At 34.8% G+C, this 23,386-nt stretch overlaps 8 non-coding genes across 8 annotated transcripts; 6 read left to right on the plus strand and 2 right to left on the minus strand.

The window, feature by feature from the left end:
• The first annotated feature begins 5,298 nt into the window (after positions 1-5,298).
• Positions 5,299-5,380, plus strand: trnas-gcu. The gene has a single exon. It is a non-coding gene; the product is annotated as a tRNA-Ser (tRNA).
• Positions 5,381-7,177: 1,797 nt separating this feature from the next.
• trnaa-agc lies at positions 7,178-7,250 on the minus strand. The gene has a single exon. It is a non-coding gene; the product is annotated as a tRNA-Ala (tRNA).
• Positions 7,251-10,573: 3,323 nt separating this feature from the next.
• trnas-gcu lies at positions 10,574-10,655 on the plus strand. The gene has a single exon. It is a non-coding gene; the product is annotated as a tRNA-Ser (tRNA).
• Positions 10,656-11,817: 1,162 nt separating this feature from the next.
• On the plus strand, positions 11,818-11,897 carry trnas-gcu. Its single transcript has one exon. It is a non-coding gene; the product is annotated as a tRNA-Ser (tRNA).
• Positions 11,898-13,218: 1,321 nt separating this feature from the next.
• trnas-gcu lies at positions 13,219-13,304 on the plus strand. Its single transcript has one exon. It is a non-coding gene; the product is annotated as a tRNA-Ser (tRNA).
• Positions 13,305-15,348: 2,044 nt separating this feature from the next.
• trnaa-agc lies at positions 15,349-15,421 on the minus strand. The gene has a single exon. It is a non-coding gene; the product is annotated as a tRNA-Ala (tRNA).
• Positions 15,422-19,699: 4,278 nt separating this feature from the next.
• Positions 19,700-19,783, plus strand: trnas-gcu. Its single transcript has one exon. It is a non-coding gene; the product is annotated as a tRNA-Ser (tRNA).
• Positions 19,784-20,510: 727 nt separating this feature from the next.
• trnas-gcu lies at positions 20,511-20,597 on the plus strand. Its single transcript has one exon. It is a non-coding gene; the product is annotated as a tRNA-Ser (tRNA).
• Positions 20,598-23,386: the final 2,789 nt, after the last annotated feature.

Below are 23,386 nucleotides of genomic sequence, written 5' to 3' on the forward strand. Positions count from 1 at the left end.
AGTATGTTGAAAAAAAGTGCTAAGAGAAAAACCATAAGTATAGTGCACAGTTGAAAAAAGAGGGCCTATGAAAAAGCCATATAGCATATTATGTTTGGAAAAGTGATAAAAAAGCCATGGAATGGTATAATTATAAAGCATGTCATAGGTAAAACATAGTGAGTATGTGAAAAAAAGAAGCCATGAGTATTGCATGTTGAAAAAAAGTGCTAAAAGACCATGAGTATACAATGTTGAAAAATAATAAAAAGCCATGGTGGTATGAGTATGAGCGCAAAAGTGCTAACAAAAAAGCCATAGTATGGGTATGTTTAAGAAAAGGCTAACTGAAAAAGCCATAGATGAGTATGTCCGGAAAGAAGTGCTAAAAAGCCATAATTATAGAATGTTTAAAAAATTAGAAAAAGCCATGAGTATGAGTATGTGAAAAAATAATTAGAGATAAAGCATGGAAGGCTTTAAGACATGGTTGCGGTTTTTGACCACCACAATTGCTGGTATAGGAAAAAAAAGAAACACAGAAGAATCAAGTTACTCTGGAGGGAAATGTGGGCACCGATCCACTATCTTTCGCGTACTTAAGCTGTAGCTCTACCATTTGAGCTAATTCCCTAAATTGGAACAGTGCTGGCTCCTCATCCATTCCATGTCCAGGATTTTCTATACAAGCGCACTTAAGCTGAGAGACCGTTCCGGGGACCATTCATTTAGAATTAGATTGAAGGCGAGGGTGGCCGAGGTGGTTAAAGAGGGATGGACTAGTAAGGCATGTATGCTTTACGCGTGGTTTTAAGTATCCCATCCCACGTCACGAACCAGGATTACGTTTCCTGCAGGGGTTACTCTTCAACAGCACGTAACTGGCTACAATTAAGACAAGTCCCTTTGGGTTTACAATGTTATGAGGGTTCTAAGATATACACAGTTCATAATTTTTTTGGTATAGTATGTTGAAAAAAGAGATTCAGAAAACCATGAGGTATGTCAATTGTTTTTTTATAAAAAGCAATAGTACAGTATGTCGAAAAAAGTGAGAAAAAAGCCATAATTTGGTATGGCAAAGGGTCTTTAAACCATGAGTATGGTATGTTGAAGAAGTGAGAAAAAACCATGGCATGGTATGTTGAAAAAAAGTGCTGGAAAACCATAAGGTATATTTATGTTGAAAAAAAAAGTGATAAAAAACCATGAGTATTTATAAGTATAAGCGCCATAGATAAAAAGCATATGGTATAAGTGTCTGAAAAGCTCATGGTATTGCATGTTGAAAAAAGGACTAGAAAAAGCCATAGTATGTTGAAAAAAATTACAAACAATATAATTGGATTAGAGAAAAAACCATAGTATAAGGTCACAAAAGGGACTCCATACCAGTATGTTTTTAAAAAGCCATAGTATGGTATGTTGAAAAGAAGTTAGTTGAAAATGCCATGCATAGTATGTTGAAAAAAAGATGCTAGAAAACGGGCCATTACGTATGATGTTAAAGTGATAAAAAGCCATAGTATAGTATAAACGCCATAGATAAAACGCTGCATAGTATGGTATGTGAAAAAAGCCATAGTATTGCATGTTGAAAAAAGAGTGCTAACCATAGTATTGTGGGATAAAACTCACTAGATAAAATGCCATGAGTATAGGTATGTGAAAAAGCCATGGTATTGCATGTTTAAAAAAGGGCTGAAAAGCCATAGTATGTTGAAAAGAGGTTATAAACAATATAATTGAGTTGAAAAAAAAGCCAAAGGATAGTATGTCAACAAAAGTGGAAAAAAACAAAAACCTATGAGTATATGGTATGTTGAAAAAAAGTGCTGAAAAAGCCATATTATGTCAATTTTTTTTAATAAAAAAGCAATAGTACAGTATGTCAACAAAAGTGTATAAAGCCATAGTATAAGTATGTCGAAAAAGTGAAAAAGCCATGAGTATAGTATGTCGGACAAAAGTGCTAAAAACCATGAGTATAGTATTTGTTGAAAAGGGTGCTGAAAAACATGAAAGCATAGCATTATTTGTTGAAAAAAGTGCTGAAAAGCTATAAGGTATGAGGTATGTTTAAAAAGTGCTGAAAAAGCCATAAGCATACTATGTTGGAAAAGTGATAAAAAGCCATGAGGGTATAGTATGTTGAAAAATGATAAAAAGTTACCATAGTATTGTATAAAACCATAGATAAAATGCCATAGTATAGTATATGTGAAAAAGCCATGAGTATTGTGCATGTTTAAAAAAGGACTGAAAAAGCCCTGAGTATGTTGAAAAGAGTTATAAGCAATTACGATTGAAAAAAAAGCTCATGAGTATGAGTATGTCGAAACAAAAGGTGATAAAAAGCGTAATAGTATAGTATGTCGACAAAAGTACTAAAAAGCCCATAGTATAGGTATGTTTAAGAAAGTGCTGAAAAAAGCCATAGCATGAGTATGTGGAAAAAAACAAAAAACCCATAGTATGAGTATAAGTCGGATAAAGTACTGAAAAAAGCCATAGCATTATAGCGTTGGAAAAGTGATAAAAAAGCCATGAGTATAGTATAAAAACACAATGGATAAACGCCATAGTATGAGTATGTGAAAAAAAGCCAATAGTATTGTATGCTCCATAAAAGTGCTAAAAAGGCCATGAGTATAGTATGTTGAAAAAAGGGTGCTGAAAAAGCCATAGTATAAAAAAGTATAAATATGTTGAAAGAAGTGAGTGAAAAAGCCATAGCATAGTATGTTGAAAAAAGTGCTGAAAAAAGCCATGAGTATTAGCACGTTGAAAAGTGCTGAAAAAACTTCATAGCATATTATGTTGGAAAAAGTGATAAAAAAACATAGTATAGTATAAAACGCCATAGATAAAACGTACCATAGTATAGTATGTGAAAAACCATAGTGATGTGCATGTTGAAAAAGTGCTAAAACAAAAATAGTATACAATGTTGAAAAAATAATAAAAAGCCATGGTATAGTATGTAGACAAAGTGCTAAAAAAGCCATGAGTATAGTATGTTGAAAAAAGTGCTGAAAAAAGCCATAGTATAGTATGTTGAAAGAAGTGGTGAAAAGCCATAGCATAGTATGTTGAAAAAAAGGGGTGCTGAAAAAAGCCATAGTATAGTCACGCGTTGAAAAAGTTGAAAAAAAAAAGCCATAGCATTATCTTTTGTTGGAAAAAGTGATAAAAAGCCATAGTATGAGTATAAAACGCCGCATAAGATAAAAGCGCCATAGTATTAGGTATGTGAAAAACCATAGTATTGTGCATGTTGAAAAAGGGCAAGTGCTAAAAGCCATAGTGTAGTTACAATGTTGAAAAAAATAATAAAAAGCCAGTGGTATAGTATGTTCGAACAAAAGTGCTAAAAAGCCATGAGTATATGTATGTTTAAGAAAGAGCTGAAAAGCCATAGCATAGTATGTCGGGAAAAGTGCTAAAAAAGCCATAAGTATAGAATGTTTAAAAATTAGAAAAAAGCCACGGTTTAGTATGTTGTATGTGTCGAAAAAATAATTAAAGTCAAAGACATGGGACGTTAAGACATAGTTTGCAGCGGGGTTCCTGTCTAATTGCTGGTATAGGAAAAAAAGAAACACAGAAGAATCTAAGTTGTTCTGGAGAATGTGGGCATCGATCCCACTACCTCTCCGCATGCTAAGCGAAGGCTCTACTCATTTGAGCTAATTCCCTAAAATTGGAACAGGTAGCGCCTCATCCATTCCATAAGTCGAATTTTCTGCGCAAACACCTGTCGGAGACCTCGTTCGGACCATTCATTTAAATTAGATTGAAGACGAGGTGGCCGAGTGGTTATATACGATGGACTGCTAATCCATTGTGCTTTGCGGCGTGGTTTGAATCCCATCCCCGTCGGAACCAGGTTGCGTTCTACTGCAGAGGTTATTCTTCAACAACGTAACTGGCTGCATTAAACAAGTCCCCCCGCGGGTTGGAACAATGTTATGAGGTTCTAAGATATGCACAGTTCATAATTTTGGTATAGTATGTTGAAAAAGTGCTGAAAAACCATGAGTATGTCAAATTGTTTTTTATAAAAAGCAATAGTACAGTATGTCGAAAAAGTGAGAAAAGCCATAGTATAGTATGTCGACAAAAGTGCTAAAAAAGCCATAGTATAGTATGTTGAAAGAAGTGGGTGAAAAAGCCATAGCATAGTATGTTGAAAAAAAGGTGCTGAAAAAGCCATAGTATATTATGTTGAAAAAGTGATAAAAAGCCATATAGTATGAGTATAAAACACGCCATAGATAAACGCCATAGTATAGTATGTGAAAAAGCCATAGTATTGCATGTTGAAAAAAGGGCTGAAAAAGCCATAGTATGTTGAAAAAAATTACAAGCAATATAATTAGTTGAAAAAAGCCCATAGTATAGCGCGCAACAAAAGTGCGCTAATAAAGCCATAGTATAGTATATCGACAAAAGTGCTAAAAGGGCCATAGTATGTATGTTGAAAGTTAGTGGTGAAAATGCCATAGCATAGTATGTTGAAAAAGTGCTTGAAAAAGCCATAGTATAGTATGTTGAAAAAAGTGATAAAAAAGCCATTAGTATAGTATAAAACGCCATAGATAAACGCCATAGTATAGTGTATGTGAAAAAGTCCATAGTATTGCATGTTGAAAAAGGTGCTAAAAAGCCATAGTATTGTATAAAACGCCATAGATAAAATGCCATAGTATAGTATGTGAAAAAAGCCATAGTATTGCATGTTTAAAAAAGGGCTGAAAAAGCCATAGTATGTTGAAAAGAGTTATAAGCAATATAATTAGTTGAAAAAAAAGCCATAGTATAGTATGTCAACAAAAGTGATAAAACGCAATAGTATAGTATGTCGACAAAAGTGCTAAAAAAGCCATAGTATAGTATGTTTAAGAAAGTGTTGAAAAAGCCATAGCATAGTATGTGGAAAAAAAACAAAAAAAACCCATAGTATAGTATGTTGAAAAAAGGGCTGAAAAAGCCATAGCATAGTATGTCGGAAAAAGTGCTAAAAAGCCATAGTATAGTATGTCGAAAAAAATAATTAAGTCATAGCATGGGGATTTAAGACATAGTTGCAGGTTTCTGTCTAATTGCTGGTACAGGAAAAGAAACACAAAAGAATCTAAGTTGCTCTGGAGAATGTGGGCATCGATCCCACTACCTTTTGCAGCCAAGCGCGCTCTACCATTTGAGCTAATTCCCCTAAAATTGGAACAGTGTAGCTCCTCATCCATTCCATGTCGGCTTTCTATGCAAACACCGGAAAAGACCTCGTTCGGGACCATTCATTTTAAATTAGTTGAAGACGAGGTGGCCGAGTGGTTAAGGCGATGGACTGCTAATCCATTGTGCTTTGCACGCGTGGGTTCGAATCCCATCCTCGTCGAACCAGGTTGCGTTCTACTGCAGAGGTTACTTGTCAACAACGTAACTGGCTGCATTAAAACAAGTCCCTTTGGAACAATGTTATGAGGTTCTGAGATATGCACAGTTCATAATTTTTGGTATAGTATGTTGAAAAAAGTGCTGAAAAAGCCATAGTATGTCAAATGTTTTTCATAAAAAAGCAATAGTACAGTATGTCGAAAAAAGTGAGAAAAAAGCCATAGTATAGTATGTCGACAAAAGTGCTAAAAAAGCCATAGTATAGTATGTTGAAAGAAGTGGTGAAAAAGCCATAGCATAGTATGTTGAAAAAAGTGCTGAAAAAGCCATAGTATATTATGTTGAAAAGAGTGATAAAAAAGCCATAGTATAGTATAAAACGCCATAGATAAAACGCCATAGTATAGTATGTGAAAAAAGCCATAGTATTGCATGTTGAAAAAAGGGCTGAAAAAGCCATAGTATGTTGAAAAAAATTACAAGTAATATAATTAGTTGAAAAAAAAAGCCATAGTATAGTATGTCAACAAAAGTGCTAATAAAGCCATAGTATAGTATGTCGACAAATGTGCTAAAAAAGCCATAGTATAGTATGTTGAAAAAAGTGCTGAAAAAGCCATAGCATAGTATGTTGGAAAAAGTGATAAAAAAGCCATAGTATAGTATAAAACGCCATAGATAAAACGCCATAGTATAGTATGTGAAAAAAGCCATAGTATTGCATGTTGAAAAAAGTGCTAAAAAGCCATAGTATACAATGTTGAAAAAAATAAAAAGCCATGGTATAGTATGTCGAAAAAAGTGATAAAACGCAATAGTATAGTATGTCGACAAAAGTGCTAAAAAAGCCATAGTATAGTATGTTTAAGAAAGTGCTGAAAAAGCCATAGCATAGTATGTGGAAAAAAACAAAAAAAACCATAGTATAGTATGTTGAAAAAAGTGCTGAAAAAGCCATAGCATAGTATGTTGAAAAAAGTGCTGAAAAAGCTATAGTATAGTATGTTTAAAAATATGCTGAAAAAGCCATAGCATACTATGTTGGAAAAAGTGATAAAAAAGCCATAGTATAGTATGTTGAAAAACGTGATAAAAAAGCCATAGTATATTGTATAAAACGCCATAGATAAAAACTAGTATAGTATGTGTGAAAAAGCCATGTATTGCATGTTGAAAAAGTGCTGAAAAAGCCATAGTATAGTATGTTGAAAAAGTGGATAAAAAAGCCATAGTATAGTATAAAAAACCATAGATAAAAACGCCATAGTATAGTGTATGTGAAAAAGCCATAGTATTGCATGTTGAAAAAAGTGCTAAAAGCCATAGTATTGTAGTAAAACGCATATATAAAATGCCATAGTATAGTATGTGAAAAAAGCCATAGTATTGCATGTTTAAAAAGGGCTGAAAAAGCCATAGTATGTTGAAAAGAGTTATAAGCAATATAATTAGTTGAAAAAAAAGCCATAGTATAGTATGTCAACAAAAGTGATAAAACGCAATAGTATAGTATGTCGACAAAAGTGCTAAAAAGCCATAGTATAGTATGTTTAAGAAAGTGTTGAAAAGCCATAGCATAGTATGTGGAAAAAACCAAAAAACCCATAGTATAGTATGTTGAAAAAAGGGCTGAAAAAGCCATAGCATAGTATGTTCGGGAAAAGTGCTAAAAAGCCATTGGTAGTAAGTATGTCGAAAAAATAATTAAGTCATAGCATAGGATCTAAGACATAGTTGCAGGTTTCTGTCTAATTGCTGGTACAGGAAAAAAAGAAACACAAAAGAATCTAAGTTGCTCTGGAGAATGTGGGCATCGATCCCACGACCTCTCGCATGCTAAGCCAGCACTCTACCATTTGAGCTAATTCCCCTAAAATTTGAACAGTGTAGCTCCTCATCCATTCCATGTCGGCTTTTCTATGCAACACCCAAGGTGAGACCTCGTTCCGGACCATTCATTTAAATTAGATGAAGCCCAGGTGGCCGAGTGGTTAAGGCGATGGACTGCTAATCCATTGTGCTTTGCATGCGTGGTTCGAATCCCATCTTCGTCGAACCAGGTTGCGTTCTACTGCAGAGGTTACTTGTCAACAACGTAACTGGCTGCATTAAAACAAGTCCCTTTGGAACAATGTTACGAGGTTCTGAGATATGCACAGTTCATAATTTTGGTATAGTATGTTGAAAAAGTGCTGAAAAAGCCATAGTATGTCAAATTGTTTTTATAAAAAAGCAATAGTACAGTATGTCGAAAAAGTGAGAAAAAAAGTGCATAGTATGTCCACAAAAGTGCAAAAAGCCATAGTATAGTATGTTGAAAGAAGTGGTGAAAAGCCATAGCATAGTATGTTGAAAAAGTGCTGAAAAAGCCATAGTATATTATGTTGAAAAAAATGTTTAAAAAAGCTATAGTATAGTATAAAACGCCATAGATAAAACGCCATAGTATAGTATGTGAAAAAGCCATAGTATTGCATGTTTAAAAAGGGCTGAAAAAGCCATAGTATGTTGAAAAGAGTTATAAGCAATATAATTAGTTGAAAAAAAGCCATAGTATAGTAACGCGCAACAAAAGTGCTAATAAAGCCATAGTATAGTATGTCGCCAAAAGTGCTAAAAAGCCATAGTATAGTATGTTGAAAGAAGTGGTGAAAAAGCCATAGTATAGTATGTTGAAAAAAGTGATAAAAAAGCCATAGTATAGTATAAAACGCCATAGATAAAACGCCATAGTATAGTATGTGAAAAAGCCATAGTATTGCATGTTGAAAAAGGGCTGAAAAAGCCATAGTATTTTGAAAAAATTACAAGCAATATACAGTGCCTTTGCGAAAGTATTTGGCCCCTTGAACTTTTTGACCTTTTGCCACATTTCAGGCCTCAAACATAAAGATATAAAACTGTAATTTTTTGTGAAGAATCAACAACAAGTGGGACACAATCATGAATTGAACGAAATTTATTAGATATTTCAAACCTTTTTAAACAAATAAAAAACTGAAATATTGGCGGCGCAAAATTATTCAGCCCCTTAAGTTAATACTTTGTAGCGCCACCTTTTGCTGCGATTACAGCTGTAAGTCGCTTTGGGGTATGTCTCTATCAGTTTTGCACATCGAGACTGACATTTTTGCCCATTCCTCCTTGTAAAACAGCTCGAGCTCAGTGAGGTTGAATGGAGAGCGTTTGTGAACAGCAGTTTTCAGTTCTTTCCACAGATTCTCGATTGGATTCAGGTCTGGACTTTGACTTGGCCATTCTAACACCTGGATATGTTTATTTGTGAACCATTCCATTGTAGATTTTGCTTTATGTTTTGGATCATTGTCTTGTTGGAAGACAAATCTCCGTCCCAGTCTCAGGTCTTTTGCAGACTCCATCAGGTTTTCTTCCAGAATGGTCCTGTATTTGGCTCCATCCATCTTCCCATCAATTTTAACCATCTTCCCTGTCCCTGCTGAAGAAAAGCGAGGCCCAAACCATGATGCTGCCACCACCATGTTTGACAGTGGGGATGGTGTGTTCAGGGTGATGAGCTGTGTTGCTTTTACGCCAAACATAACGTTTTGCATTGTTGCCAAAAAGTTCGATTTTGGTTTCATCTGACCACAGCACCTTCTTCCACATGTTTGGTGTGTCTCCCAGGTGGCTTTTGGCAAACTTTAAACGACCTTTTTATGGATATCTTTAAGAAATGGCTTTCTTCTTGCCACTCTTCTATAAAGGCCAGATTTGTGCAGTATAACGACGGATTGTTGTCCTATGGACAGAGTCTCCCACCTCAGCTGTAGATCTCTGCAGTTCATCCAGAGTGATCATGGGCCTCTTGGCTGCATCTCTGATCAGTCTTCTCATTGTATGAGCTGAAAGTTTAGAGGGACGGCCGGGTCTTCGTAGATTTGTAGTGGTCTGATACTCCTTCCATTTCAATATTATCGCTTGCACAGTGCTCCTTGGGATGTTTAAAGCTTGGGAAATCTTTTTGTATCCAAATCCGGCTTTAAACTTCTCACAGCGATATCTCGGACCTGCCTGGTGTGTTCCTTGTTCTTCATGATGCTCTCTGCGCTTTAACGGACCTCTGAGGCTATCGCAGAGCAGGTGCATTTATCGGGAGACTTGATTACACACAGCTGGATTCTATTTATCATCATTAGTCATTTAGGTCAACATTGGATCATTCAGAGATCCTCACTGAACTTCTGGAGAGAGTTTGCTGCGCGAAAGTAAAGGGGCTGAATAATTTTGCACGCCCACTTTTTCAGTTTTTATTTGTTAAAAAAGTTTGAAATAGCCAATGAATTTCGTTCCACTTCATAATTGGGACCCACTTGTTGTTGATTCTTCACAAAAATTACAGTTTTATATCTTTATGTTTGAGGCCTGAAATGTGGCAAAAGGTCGAAACGTTCAAGGGGCCGAATACTTTCGCAAGGCACTGTAATTAGTTGAAAAAAGCCATAGTACAGTATGTCAAAAAGTGCTAATAAAGCCATAGTATAGTATGTCGACAAATGTGCTAAAAAGCCATAGTATAGTATGTTGAAAAAGTGCTGAAAAAGCCATAGCATAGTATGTTGGAAAAAGTGATAAAAAGCCATAGTATAGTATAAAACGGCATAGATAAAAAGCCATAGTATAGTATGTGAAAAAAGCCATAGTATTGCATGTTGAAAAAAGTGCTAAAAAGCCATAGTATACAATGTTGAAAAAATAATAAAAAAGCCATGGTATAATTATGCGAAAAAAGTGATAAAACGCAATAGTATAGTATGTCGACAAAAGTGCTAAAAAGCCATAGTATAGTATGTTTAAGAAAGTGCTGAAAAAAAGCCATAGCATAGTATGAAAAAAAAAAATGTGCGGAAAAAAGTGCTAAAAAGCCATGGTATAGTATGTCGAAAAAAATAATTAAGTCTCTCTCTCTCTCATAGCATAGGACGTTAAGACATAGTTGCAGGTTTCTGTCTAATTGGCAGGTACGGGAAAAAAGAAACACAAAAGAATCTAAGTTGCTCTGGAGAATGTGGGCATCGATCCCACTACCTCTCGCATGCTAAGCAAGCGCTCTACCATTTGAGCTAATTCCCCTAAAATTGGAACAGTGTAGCTCCTCATCCATTCCATGTCGGCTTTTCTATGCAAACACCCAAGGCGAGACCTCGTTCGGACCATTCATTTAAATTAGATTGAAGACGAGGTGGCCGAGTGGTTAAGGCGATGGACTGCTAATCCATTGTGCTTTGCACGCGTGGGTTCGAATCCCATCCTCGTCGAACCAGGTTGCGTTCTACTGCAGAGGTTACTTGTCAACAACGTAACTGGCTGCATTAAAACAAGTCCCTTTGGAACAATGTTATGAGGTTCTGAGATATGCACAGTTCATAATTTTTGGTATAGTATGTTGAAAAAAGTGCTGAAAAAGCCATAGTATGTCAAATGTTTTTCATAAAAAAGCAATAGTACAGTGTGTGAAAAAGTGAGGAAAAAAGCCATAGTATAGTATGTCGACAAAAGTGAAAACGGAAAAAAAGCCATAGTATAGTACGTCAACAAAAGTGCTAAAAAGCCATAGTATAGTATGTCGGAAAAGTGCTAAAAAGCCATAGTATATGTATGTTGAAAATTAGTGTGAAAACCATAGTATAGTATGTTGAAAAAGTGCTGAAAAAGCCATAGTATAGTATGTTGAAAAAGTGATAAAAAAAGCCATAGTATGTTATAAAACCATACATGATAAAAGTATGTATTAAAAGCCATAGTATTGCACGTTGAAAAAGTGCTAAAAAAGCCATAGAATTGTATAAAACGCCATAGATAAAACGCCATAGTATAGTATGTGAAAAAGCCATAGTATTGCATGTTGAAAAGGGGCTAAAAGCCATAGATACAATGTTGAAAAATTAACAATATAATGGAAAAAAAGCCATGGTATAGTATGTCGAAAAAGTGATAAAACGCACTAATAGTATAGTATGTGCGACAAAAGTGCTAAAAAGCCATAGTATAGTATGTTTAAGAAAGTGTTGAAAAAGCCATAGCATGAGTATGTGGAAAAAAAAAAAAAAACCATAGTATAGTATGTTGAAAAAGGGCTGAAAAAGGCATAGCATAGTATGTCGGAAAAGTGCTAAAAAGCCATATGTATAGTATGGTGAAAAAAATAATTAAGTCATAGCATAGGACGTTAAGACATAGTTACAGGTTTCTGTCTAATTGCTGGTACAGGAAAAAAGAAACACAAAAGAATCTAAGTTGCTCTGGAGAATGTGGGCATCGATCCCACTACCTTTCGCATGCTAAGCAAGCGCTCTACCATTTGAGCTAATTCCCCTAAAATTGGAACAGTGTAGCTCCTCATCCATTCCATGTCGGCTTTTCTATAGCAAACCCAAAGGCGAGACCTCGTTCCGGACCATTCATTTAAATTAGATTGAAGACAGGGTGGCCGAGTGGTTAAGGCGATGGACTGCTAATCCATTGTGCTTTTAGCGTGGGTTCGAATCCCATCCTCGTCCGAACCAGGTTGCGTTCTACTGCAGAGGTTACTTGTCAACAACGTAACTGGCTGCATTAAAACAAGTCCCGCTTTGAAACAATGTTATGAGGTTCCAGAGATATGCACAGTTCATAATTTTGGTATAGTATGTTGAAAAAAGTGCTGAAAAAGCCATAGTATGTCAAATTTTTTTATAAAAAAGCAATAGTACAGTATGTCCGAAAAAAGTGAGAAAAAGCCATAATATATTATGTCCACAAAAGTGCTAAAAAAGCCATAGTATGGTATGTTGAAAAGTGGTGAAAAAGCCATAGTATGTAATTTTTTATAAAAAACCATAGTATAGTATGTGAAAAATTAGAGAAAAAACCATAGTATTGTATGTCGAAAAAAGGGCTGAAAAAGCCATAGTATGTTGAAAAAAATTACAAGCAATATAATTAGTTGAAAAAAAAGCCATAGTATAGTACGTCAACAAAGTGCTAATAAAGGCCATAGTATAGTATGTCGACAAAAGTGCTAAAAAGCCATAGTATAGTATGTTGAAAGAAGTGGTGAAAATGCCATAGCATAGTATGTTGAAAAAAGTGCTGAAAAAGCCATAGTATATTATGTTGAAAAAGTGATAAAAAAGCCATAGTATAGTATAAAACGCATAGATAAAACGCCATAGTATAGTATGTGAAAAAGCCATAGTATTGCATGTTGAAAAAAGTGCTAAAACCATAGTATTGTATAAAACGCATACATAGATAAAATGCCATAGTATAGTATGTGAAAAAAGCCATGGTATTGCATGTTTAAAAAGGGCTGAAAAGCCATAAGTATGTTGAAAAGAGTTATAAGCAATATAATTGGTTGAAAAAAGCCATAGTATAGTATGTCAACAAAAAGTGATAAAAAACCAATGAGTATAGTATGTCGACAAAAGAAGTGCTAAAAAGCCATAGTATAATTATGTTTAGAAAGTGTTGAAAAAGCCATAGCATAGTAAAAAGGGCAAGAAAAACCATAGCATAAGTATGTCGAGGAAAAAAGTGCTTACTAAAAGCCATAGTATAGTATGTCGAAAAAATAATTAAGTCATAGCATAGGACGTTAAGACATAGTTGCAGGTTTTCTGTCTAATTGCTGGGTACAGGAAAAAAAAAACACAAAAGAATCTAAGTTGCTCTGGAGAATGTGGGCATCGATCCCACTACTCTCGCATGCTAAGCGCTCTACCATTTGAGCTAATTCCCCTAAAATTGGAACAGTGTAGCTCCTCATCCATTCCATGTCGGCTTTTTATGCAAACACCGCGAGACCTCGTTCGGACCATTCATTTAAATTAGATTTAAGACGAGGTGGCCCGAGTGGTTTAAAGCGATGGACTGCTAATCCATTGTGCTTTTTGCACGCGTGGGTTCGAATCCCATCCTCGTCGAACCAGGTTGCGTTCTACTGCAGAGGTTACTTGTCAACAACCGTAACTGGCTGCATTAAAACAAGTCCCTTTGGAACAATGTTATGAGGTTCTGAGATATGCACAGTTCATAATTTTTGGTATAGTATGTTGAAAAAAGTGCTGAAAAAGCCATAGGTGTCCAAATGTTTTTCATAAAAAGCAATAGTACAGTATGTCCGAAAAAAGTGAGAAAAAAAGCCATAGTATAGTATGTCGACAAAAGTGCTAAAAAAGCCATAGTATAGTATGTTGAAAGAAGTGGTGAAAAAGCCATAGCATAGTATGTTGAAAAAAGTGCTGAAAAGCCATAGTATATTATGTTGAAAAAAGTGATAAAAAGCCATGAGTATAGGTATAAAAGCGCCATAGATAAAACGCGCATAGTATGAGTATGTGAAAAAAGCCATAGTATTGCATGTTGAAAAAAGGGCTGAAAAAGCCATAGGTATGTTGAAAAAAATTACAAAGTAATATAATTGGTTGAAAAAAAAGCCATAGTATAATTATGTCAACAAAAGTGCTAATAAAGCCATAGTATGGTATGTCGACAAATCTGCTAAAAAGCCATAGGTATAGTATGTTGAAAAAGTGCTGAAAAAGCCATAGCATGAGTATGTTGGAAAAAGTGATAAAAAAGCCATAATTATGGTATAAGGCATGCATAGATAAAACGCATAGGTATGAGTATGTGGAAAAGCCAATAGTATTGCATGTTGAAAAAAGTGCTAAAAAGCCATAGTATACAATGTTGAAAAAAATAGTAATAAAAAAGCCATGGTATAGTATGTCGAAAAAAAGAAGTGATAAAAACGTAATGAGTATAGTATGTCGACAAAAGAGTGCTAAAAAGCCATAAGTATAGTATGTTTAAGAAAGTGCTGAAAAACCATAGCATGTGTATGTCGGAAAAAAACAAAAAAAACCATGAGTATGGTATGTTGAAAAAGAGTGCTGAAAAAGCCATAGCATATTATGTTGAAAAAGTGCTGAAAAAGCTATAGTATGAGTATGTTTAAAATATGCTGAAAAATCCATAGCATACTATGTTGGAAAAGTGATAAAAAGCCATAGTATAATTATGTTGAAAAACGTGATAAAAAAGCCATGAGTATTGTATAAAACGCTCTAGATAAAACGCGCATAGTATGGTATGTAAAAAAGGCCATAGTATTGCATGTTTAAAAAGGGCTGAAAAACCATAGTATGTTGAAAAGAGTTATAAGCAATATAATTGGTTGAAAAAAAGCCATAGTATATTATGTCAACAAAAGTGCTAAAAAGCCATAGTATAATATGTTGAAAAAAGTTGCGAAAAAACCATAGCATAGTATGTTGGAAAAAGTGATAAAAAGGCCATGAGTATAGTATAAAACACAATAGATAAAACGCCATGTATAAGTATGTGAAAAAAAGCCATAGTATTGTATGTCGACAAAGTGCTAAAAAGCCATAGTATATTATGTTGAAAAAAGAGTGCTGAAAAAGCCATAGTATAGTATGTTGAAAGAGTGTGGTGAAAAAGCCATAGCATGGTATGTTGAAAAAAAGTGCTGAAAAAGCCATAGTATAGTCACGTTGAAAAAGTGCTAGAAAAGCCATAGCATATTATGTTGGAAAAAGTGATAAAAAGGCCATAGTATAGTATAAAACATATAGATAACCGCCATAGTATAGTATGTGAAAAAAGCCATAGTATTGCATGTTGAAAAAAGTGCTAAAAAGCCATAGTATACAATGTTGAAAAAAATAATAAAAAAGCCATGGTATAGTATGTCGACAAAAGTGCTAAAAAAGCCATAGTATAGTATGTTTAAGAAAGAGCTGAAAAAGCCATAGCATAGTATGTCGGAAAAAGTGCTAAAAAGCCATAGTATAGAATGTTTAAAAAATTAGAAAAAAGCCATAGTATAGTATGTCGAAAAAAATAATTAAGTCAAAGCATAGGACGTTAAGACATAGTTGCAGGTTTCTGTCTAATTGCTGGTATAGGAAAAAAAGAAACACAGAAGAATCTAAGTTGCTCTGGAGAATGTGGGCATCGATCCCACTACCTCTCGCATGCTAAGCGAGCGCTCTACCATTTGAGCTAATTCCCCTAAAATTGGAACAGTGTAGCTCCTCATCCATTCCATGTCGGCTTTTCTAGCCACAAAACGCAAAGAGACCTCGTTCCGGACCATTCATTTAAAATTAGATTGAGAGGCAGAGGTGGCCGAGTGGTTAAAGCGATGGACTGCAATCCATTGTGCTTTACCGCCCAGCGTGGTTTCGAATCCATCCTCGTCGAACCAAGGTTGCGTTCTACTGCAGAGGTTACTTGTCAACAACGTAACTGGCTGCATTAAAACAAGAATCCACTGGAACAATGTTATGAGGGTTCTAAGATATGCACAGTTCATAATTTTTGGTATAGTATGTTGAAAAAGAGTTGCTGAAAAACCATAGTATGTCAAATTGTTTTTTATAAAAAAGCAATAGTACAGTATGTCGAAAAAGTGAGAAAAAGCCATAGTATGGTATGTCGACAAAAGTGCTAAAAAGCCATAGTATAGTATGTTGAAAGAGTGGTGAAAAAAAGCCATAGCATAGTATGTTGAAAAAAGTGCTGAAAAAGCCATAGTATATTATGTTGAAAAAAGTGATAAAAAACCATAGTATAGTATAAACCATCAGATAAACCGCCATAAGTATGAGTATGTGAAAAAAAAGCCATAGTATTGCATGTTGAAAAAAGGGCTGAAAAAGCCATAGTATGTTGAAAAAAATTACAAGCAATATAATTGGTTGAAAAAAAAAGCCATGGTGTAGTACGATCAACAAAAGTGCTAATAAAGCCCAGTATGGTATGTCGACAAAGGTGCTAAAAAAAACCATGAGTATGGTATGTTGAAGAGAGTGGTTAAAATGCCATAGCATAGTATGTTGAAAAAGTGCTGAAAAAGCCATAGTATAGTATGTTGAAAAAGTGATAAAAAACCCATAGTATAGTATAAAACGCCATAGATAAAACGACATAGTATAGTATGTGAAAAAAAGCCATAGTATTGCATGTTGAAAAAGTGCTAAAAAAGCCATAGTATTGTATAAAACGCCATAGATAAAATGCCATAGTATGAGTATGTGAAAAAAAGCCATAGTATTGCATGTTTAAAAAAGGGCTGAAAAAGCCATAGTATGTTGAAAAAGAGTTATAAGCAATAAATTGGTTGAAAAAAAGCCATAGTATAGTATGTCAACAAAAGTGATAAACGCATAATAGTATAGTTATCAGCAAAAGTGCTTAAAAAAGCCATAGTATAGTATGTTTAAGAAAGTGTTGAAAAAGCCATAGCATAAGTATGTGGAGAAAAAAAAAAAAAAACCCATAGTATAGTATGTTGAAAAAAGGGCTGAAAAAGCCATAGCATAGTATGTCACAAAAAGTGCTAAAAAGCCATGAGTATAGTATGTTGAAAGAAGTGGTTGAAAAGGCCATAGCATAGTATGTTGAAAAAAGATGCTGAAAAACACAGGTATATTATGTTGAAAAAAGTGATAAAAGCCATAAGTATAATTATAAACGCATGTAGATAAAGCCATAGTATAGTATGTGAAAAAAGAAACAGAGTATTGCATGTTGAAAAAGGGCTGAAAAAGCCATAGTATGTTGAGAAAAAATTACAAAGTAATATAATTGAGTTGAAAAAAAAAAAGCCATAAGTATAGTATGTCGACAAAAGTGCTAAAAAAGCCATAGTATAGTATGTTGAAGAAGTGAAGTGAAAAAGCGCATAGCATAGTATGTTGAAAAAAGTGCTGGAAAAAGGCCATAGTATAGTACGCTTGGAAAAAGTGCTGAAAAAGAACCATAGCATTTTATGTTGGAAAAAGTGATAAAAAACATAAGTGTATAGTATAAAAGCCATAGATAAAACCCACCATAGTATAGGTATGTGAAAAAAAGCATAGTATTGCATGTTGAAAAAAGTGCTAAAAGGCCATAGTATACAATGTTGAAAAAAATAATAAAAAAGCCATGGTATAGTATGTCGGACAAAAGTGCTTAAAAAAGCCATAGTATGGTATGTTTAAGAAAAAGCTGAAAAATAGCAGCATGGTATGTCGGGAAGTGCTTAAAAAGCCATAGTATAGAATGTTTAAAAAATTAGAAAAAAGGCCATAGTATGAGTATGTCGAAAAAATAATTAAGTCAAAGCATAGGACGTTAAGACATAGTTGCAGGTTTCTGTCTAATTGCTGGTATAGGAAAAAAAAACACAGAAGAATCTAAGTTGCTCTGGAGAATGTGGGCATCGATCCACTACCTGGGCATGCTAAAGCGGCTCTACCATTTGAGCTAATTCCCCTAAAAATTGGAACAGTGTAGCTCCTCATCCATTCCATGTCCGGCTTTTCTATACAAACACAAAGCGAGACCTCGTTCGGACCATTCATTTAAATTAGATTGAAGACCGAGGGTGGCGCAGTGGTTAAAGCGATGGACTGCTAATCCATTGTGCTTTGCAGCGTGGTTTCGAATCCCATCCTCGTCCGAACCAGGTTCCGTTCTGATGCAGAGGTTACTTGTCAACAACGTAACTGGCTGCATATAAAACAAAGTCCCGTTGGAACAATGTTATGAGGTTCTAAGATATGCACAGTTCATAATTTTTGGTATAGTATGTTGAAAAAAGTGCTGAAAAAGGCCATAGTATGTCAAATTGTTTTTTATAAAAAAGCAATAGTACAGTATGTGAAAAAGTGAGAAAAAAGCCATAGTATAGTATGTCGAACAAAAGTGCTAAAAAAGCCATAGTATGAGTATGTTGAAAGAAGTGGGTGAAAAGCCATAGTATAGTATGTTGAAAGAAGTGGTGAAAAAGCCATAGCATAGTATGTTGAAAAAAGTGCTGAAAAAGCCATGAGTATGGTATGTTGAAAAAAGTGATAAAAAGCCATAGTATAAGTATAAAACCACATAGATAAACCATATGGTATATTATGTGAAAAATGCCATAGTATTGCATCTTGAAAAAGGGCTGAAAAGCAGTAGTATGTTGAAAAAATTACAAAAAATTAGATAGTTGAAAAAAAAGCCATGGTATAGTATGTCAACAAAAGTGCTAATAAAGCCATAGTATAGTATGTCCAAAAATGTGCTAAAAAACCATAGTATGTGTATGTTGAAAAAAGTGCTGAAAAATCCATAGCATAGTATGTTGGAAAAAGTGATAAAAAGCCATAGTATAATTATAAAACCCATATAGATAAACGCACATAGTATAGTTTGTGAAAAAAAGCCATAGTATTGCATGTTGAAAAAAGTGCTAAAAAGCCATGGTATACAATGTTAGAAAAAATAATAAAAAGCCATGGTATGGTATGTCGAAAAAAGTGATAAAAAGCATAATAGGTATAGTATGTCGACAAAAGTGCTAAAAAGCCATAGTATAGTATGTTTTAAGAAAGTGCTGAAAAAGCCATAGCATAAGTATGTGGAAAAAAACAAAAAAACCCATAGTATATTATGTTGAAAAAGGGCTGAAAAAACCATAGCATAGTATGTTTAAGAGAGTGCTGAAAAAGCCATAGCATGAGTATGTTGGAAAAAGAGTAAAAAAGCCATAGTATAGTATAAAACACAATAGATAAAACGCCATAGTATGAGTAGTGAAAAAAAGCCATAGTATTGTATGTCGACAAAAGTGCTAAAAAAGCCATAGTATGAGTATGTTGAAAAAGTGCTGAAAAAGCCATAATTATATTATGTTGAAAGAAGTGGTGAAAAAACATAGCATGGTATGTTGAAAAAAGTGCTGAAAAAGCCATAGTATAGTACGTTGAAAAAAGGTGCTAGAAAAACCATAGCATTTTATGTTGGAAAAAGTGTAAAAAAGCCATAAGTATAGTATAAAACGCATAGATAAAACGCCATAGTATAGTATGTGAAAAAAGCCATAGTATTGCATGTTGAAAAAAGGTGCTAAAAGCCATAGTACAATGTTGAAAAAAAAATATAAACAAAGCCATGGTATGGTGTAGTATGTCGACAAAAGTGCTAAAAAGCCATAGTATAGAATGTTTAAAAAATTAGAAAAAAGCCATAGTATGAGTATGTCGAAAAAATAATTAAGTCAAAGCATAGGACGTTAAGACATAGTTGCGGGTTTCTGTCTAATTGCTGGTATAGGAAAAAAGAAACACAGAAGAATCTAAGTTGCTCTGGAGAATGTGGGCATCGATCCCACTACCTCTCGCATGCGTAAAGCGCGCTCATTTGAGCTAATTCCCCTAAAATTGGAACAGTGTAGCTCCTCATCCATTCCATGTCGGCTTTTTCTGTACAAACACAAGGCGAGACCTCGTTCGGACCATTCATTTAAATTAGATTGAAGAGCAAGGTGGCCGAGTGGTTAAGGCGATGGACTGCTAATCCATTGCTGCTTTACGCAGCGTGGTTTCGAATCCCATCCTCGTCCGAACCAGGTTGCGTTCTACAGCAGAGGTTACTTGTCAACAACGTAACTGGCTGCATTAAAACAAGTCCCTTTGGAACAATGTTATGAGGTTCTAAGATATGCACAGTTCATAATTTTTGGTATAGTATGTTTGAAAAAAGTGCTGAAAAAGCCATAGTATGTCAAATTGTTTTTATAAAAAGCAATAGTACAGTATGTCGAAAAAAGTGAGAAAAAAGCCATAGTATAGTATGTCGACAAAGTGCTAAAAAAGCCATAGTATAGTATGTTGAAAGTGAATTGAAAAAGCCATAGCATGAGTATGTTGAAAAAAGTGCTGAAAAGCCATAGCATGAGTATGTGGAAAAAAACAAAAAACCATAGTATAGTATGTTGAAAAAAGTGCTGAAAAAGCCATAGCATAGTATGTCGGAAAAAGTGCTAAAAAGCCATAGTATAGTATGTCGAAAAAAATAATTAAGTCATAGCATAGGACGTTAAGACATAGTTGCAGGTTTCTGTCTAATTGCTGGTACAGGAAAAAAAGAAACACAAAAGAATCTAAGTTGCTCTGGAGAATGGGGAAATCGATCCCACTACCTCTCGCATGCTAAGCGAGCGCTCTACCATTTGAGCTAATTCCCCTAAAATTGGAACAGTGTAGCTCCTCATCCATTCCATGTCGGCTTTTCTATGCAAACACCCAAGGCGAGACCTCGTTCGGACCATTCATTTAAATTAGATTGAAGACGAGGTTGCCGAGTGGTTAAGGGGATGGACTGCTAATCCATTTGCTGCTTTTGCGCACGCGTGGGTTCGAATCCCATCCTCGTCGAACCAGGTTGCGTTCTACTGCAGAGGTTACTTGTCAACAATGTAACTGGCTGCATTAAAACAAGTCCCTTTGGAACAATGTTATGAGGTTGTGAGATATGCACAGTTCATAATTTTTGGTATAGTATGTTGAAAAAAGTGCTGAAAAGCCATAGTATGTCAAATTTTTTTTATAAAAAAGCAAAAGTACAGTATGTCGAAAAAAGTGAGAAAAAAGCCATAGTATAGTATGTCGACAAAAGTGCTAAAAAAGCCATAGTATAGTATGTTGAAAGAAGTGGTGAAAAAGCCATAGTATAGTATGTTGAAAGAAGTGGTGAAAAAGCCATAGCATAGTATGTTGAAAAAAGTGCTGAAAAAGCCATAGTATAGTATGTTGAAAAAAGTGATAAAAAAGCCATAGTATAGTATAAAACGCCATAGATAAAACGCCATAGTATAGTATGTGAAAAATGCCATAGTATTGCATCTTGAAAAAGGGGCTGAAAAAGCAGTAGTATGTTGAAAAAATTACAAGCAATATAATTGGTTGAAAAAAGCCATGAGTATAGTATGTCAACAAAGTGTGCTAATAAAGCCATGTGGTATGGTATATCGACAAATGTGCTAAAAGCCATAGTATGGTATGTTGAAAAAAGTGCTGAAAAATCCATAGCATAGTATGTTGGAAAAGTGATAAAAACGCCATAGTATATGTATAAAACGCGCATAGATAAAACGCCAAGTATAGTTTGTGAAAAAAGACCATAGTATTGCATGTTGAAAAAGTGCTAAAAGCCATAGTATACAATGTTGAAAAAAATAATAAAAAGCCATGGTATGGTATGTCGAAAAAGTGATAAAACGCAATAGTATGGTATGTCGACAAAAGTGCTAAAAAAAAAGCCATAGTATAGTATGTTTAAGAAAGTGCTGAAAAAGCCATAGCATAGTATGTGGAAAAAACAAAAAAACCCATAGTATAGTATGTTGAAAAAGGGCTGAAAAAGCCATAGCATAGTATGTCGGAAAAAGTGCTAAAAGCCATAGTATAGTATGTCGGAAAAATAATTAAGTCATAGCATGGGACGTTAAGACATAGTTACGGGTTTCTGTCCAATTGCTGGTACAGGGAAAAAAGAAGCACAAAAGAATCTAAGTTGCTCTGGAGAATGTGGGCATCAATCCCATACCTCTCGCATACTAAGCGACTCTACCATTTGAGCTAATTCCCCTAAAATTGGAAGAGTGTAGCTCCTCATCCATTCCATGTCGGCTTTACTATGCAAACACCAAGGCGAGACCTCGTTCCGGACCATTAATTAATTAAATTTGATGCGTGAGCGCGGCCACCTGCGTCTTCAATCTAATTTAAATGAATGAATCGAGGCGAGGTCTACTGAATTTAGAAAACGTGAAATAGTGAGGAGCCACTATCAATTTAAGCCAATGTTAAACTTTAAAGCACATCGAGGTAGTGTATTCTCAATTCTCATTCATTCTTTTTTGTTCTTTCCTGCTGCATGGTCAAACAATGGCTCCCCAATATCTTAACAATGCCACTATACTCTCTATAACTCTAATTTTAAACATTCTATACTATGGCTTTTCCTTCCAACATACTTGCTATCTTTCTACCCCTTTTTTAACATACTATACTATGTTTTATTTTTTTCCACATACTCATGCTATGGCTTTTCAGCACTTTCTTAAACATACTATACTATGGCTTTTTGCTGTACTTTTGTCGACTATACTATATAACTTTTATTATTTTCAACATTGCATACTATGGCTTTTTAGTACTTTTATTCGACATACTATACTATGGCTTTTTTTCACTTTTCGACATACTATACTATGGCTTTATTAGCACTTTTATTCGACATACTGCTATTTATATTGCTTTTTTATTTAAAAAAATTGACATACTATGGCTTTCCGCACTTTTTTCAACATACTATACCAAAATTATGAACTGTGCATATCTCAGAACCTCATAACATTGTTCCAAAGGGACTTGTTTTAATGCTTTTTAGCACTTTTTCAACATGCAATACTATGGCTTTTTCTATACTGCCTATGGCGTTTTTATCTATGGGTTTTATACTATACTATGGCTTTTTATCACTTTTTCCAACATAATATGCTATGACTTTTTCAGCACTTTTCCAGCGTACTATACTATGGCTTTTCAGCACTTTTTTCAACATACTATACTATAGGCTTTTCAGCCCTTTTTCAACATACTATACAAAAATTATGAACTGTGCATATCTCAGGAAGAACCTCAAAACATTGTTTTTAAGGGACTTGTTTTAATTCAGCCAGTTACGTTGTTGACAAGTAGCACAACTGCAGTAGAACACAACCTGGTTCGACGAGGGATAGGATTTCGAACCCGCGTGCAAAGCACAATGGATTAGCAGTCCATACGCCTTAACCACTCGGCCACCTGGTCTACGATCAAATTTAATTAATTAATGGTCCGAGCCGGGTCTGCGCGCTAGGTTTTTGCATAGAAAAGCCGACATGGAATGGATGAGGAGCTACTCTTCCAATTTTAGGGAATTAGCTCAAATGGTAGAGCTTCGATTAGCAGTGAGAGGAGTAGTGGGATCGATGCCCACATTCTCCAGACCAACTTAGATTCTTTGTGTTTCTTTTTTTTCCTGTACCAGCAATTAGACGAAACCTGCAACTATGTCTTAGCGTCTATGCTATGACGCAATTATTTTTTTGACATACTATACTATGGCTTTTAGCACTTTTTCCGACATACTATGCTATGGCTAGCAATGCAGCCAACGT

Source organism: Perca fluviatilis, chromosome 22 (assembly GCF_010015445.1).
Source record: "Perca fluviatilis chromosome 22, GENO_Pfluv_1.0, whole genome shotgun sequence".
NCBI classification, from domain to species: Eukaryota; Metazoa; Chordata; class Actinopteri; order Perciformes; family Percidae; genus Perca; species Perca fluviatilis.